This window comes from Asparagus officinalis, chromosome 6, assembly GCF_001876935.1.
Source record: "Asparagus officinalis chromosome 6, Aspof.V1, whole genome shotgun sequence".
Classification (NCBI taxonomy): Eukaryota; Viridiplantae; Streptophyta; class Magnoliopsida; order Asparagales; family Asparagaceae; genus Asparagus; species Asparagus officinalis.
The window spans coordinates 14386503-14388919 of NC_033799.1; positions in this window are offsets into that span (position 1 = coordinate 14386503).

Consider the following 2417-nt stretch of genomic DNA (forward strand, 5'->3'; position numbering starts at 1 on the left):
CCCGCAAGTTCGTTGGCAGAAAAGGATATTGCAATATTTTTAACAGATGAGGTAATGGTCAAGCTACCAACAGCAGAAGATGATGTGGACAAGTTGGCAAAAAACAGATAAACTAAAAAGGGATAATAGGGAACTTTATGTGCTTCATCTAGCAATCTATCTAATCCAACATTTCGAAGAATAGTCTGAGTATCATACAAGATTAACTCAAGATATTTGATATATCTAGTTGGAATGATTTTCAATTTACATAGTTCCCTATATTTCCTAACAAGAGGTTTAAAAAGCAGATAATCCTCATAATGTGAAGCTTTTATAGAGGAGGAACTGGTTTTAGGTTTAGATATCTTTTTGGAGGGTTTGGGTGGCATGATAGATTAGGAATATGATTAGATATGAGATATTATATGAAAAAAAAATCCCTGTAAAAAGAAATTTAGAGCAATTTTAAACAGCTACCCTAAAATGAAACCCTAGATAGAGAATATAAACTTAAGAATGCAGAAATCAAGAGATAGGGGAAGAATTTACCCACAAATTTTGATGAAAATCGACAATGAGGAACAGCGGTTGAACAAAACGGGCGACCGAAAAATTCTGAAACCCTAGGTCTGCGATTTCAAAATGGGAGGAAGAGGAAGGGTCAGGTGTTTTGAGAGAGGAAACAACGGCTGGGATTGAGTAGATGATAGATCAAAGGTGATGTAGAGTTCGGGTCTAAGACAAATATCCAATAATAAAACCGAAACCCGATGAAAAGTTTTAAGTACTGCAGAAATTTTATTTCGGTCGACCGACGCGGTCGACCGGAACGATTTCAGAGAGTTCGTCGGTCGACCGGGTCGGTCGATCGCGAGAAAGTGAAAGAGCAGGTAAAGGGAAAAATGGTTTTTGAGAAATTTTTAATGTAAACTTTTTTTGGAAATTTGTTTTATAACATACAAAAAGTTTTATAAGATATATATAAGTGTTTTTAATTATATGAAATTTGTTTTATAACATACAAAAAGTTTTATAAGATATATATAAGTGTTTTTAATTATATAAAAAAAATATAAATATAAAGAGTATAATTTGTCATTAAACGCTTAAAAATCAATTATTAAAAAAAATAGAACAAATCAAACCATCAAAAAACAAAAGAAATACTATAAAAGTCTTTTTGGTACCCAAATCATTTTGGTACTACTAGAACTTGGGACATGACCCCTATCATTTAAATTTAAGGCCGATACGATCAAAGCAAAAATTGTAAACGTGACCCATACGATTGCAATTTGTGCAATGTAGAGGTTTAAATGATTTACGTTGATCGAAATAGAATGCACGTGGTTCATTTACAAAAATAGATTTTCCTTTGTAATTATTTTGCAAACGAGAATTTCTTTTTAAATCGAAACAAAACATGGCCAAATGACCAAAATGACCACAATAATCACATCTATACACATGAGCATATTTATGATTTACACTATGTGTGTGTACATGTGTATGTGATGAGGAGGCTTGTTGGGATGCACAATCATGTGTAGGCTTGTCAATTTTTGGTGCATTATGACAAAATTGAGCTAAATGGCCTTTAAGACCGCAAATAGAACATTCATGAATTTTGTCATACATATGTGCATAGTGAATAGGTTTCTTAGAAGAATTATCATTTAACTTTGCACATAAGTCCATAAGCTTTTTATTATTAGCAATTCAAGTATTTAGTGTTGAATCTAAGGTAGATATTCTTTTTCTCATTTGATTCAACTCATCATTGTGCATACAAGCATTGCTACTAGAAGTAGGATAAACAAGATTACTCATCATAGATTTCAACTTATCTACTTCTAACATAGCATCACGTTTTTCATGAAGCAAACTAGCATTTTCAATTTTCAAATTTTCATTGCATTCTTTAAGAATTATATTTTCATTTGCAATAAAATTAAACTTAGTAGCTAGTGTTTCATGAATGGATTTCAAATTAACATACTTGCTCTTTACATCAATATAGCAATTGTGTAATTTTTCAAACTCAAGAGCAAGTTCATCAAAAGTAATAATATCATCGTTATCGCATACCTCACTAGGGTTATCACCTAGTGGTATTGTACATGGAGATGAGGCTTCCTTAGAACTCAAAGCGAGATTTTCCAACGCTTGTTGAATAGCCTCCAATTTCCCTTCATGTGCTTCAATAAATTTCCATAAAGCGTGAGCACTATCAAAATTAGCAAATTTGTTAGAAAACGATGAGTGAAAGGCACTAATCAAATATTCTAACAAAAGCTTATTCATGTTAAACAATCTTTTATCATTCTCACACCATTTTGATTTTTCCAAAATGGGAAAAACATAGCCATCCTCAATAATTTCCCATAAATCAAATTGATTAGATTGAACGAAAAGTTTGAATCTAATACGCCATT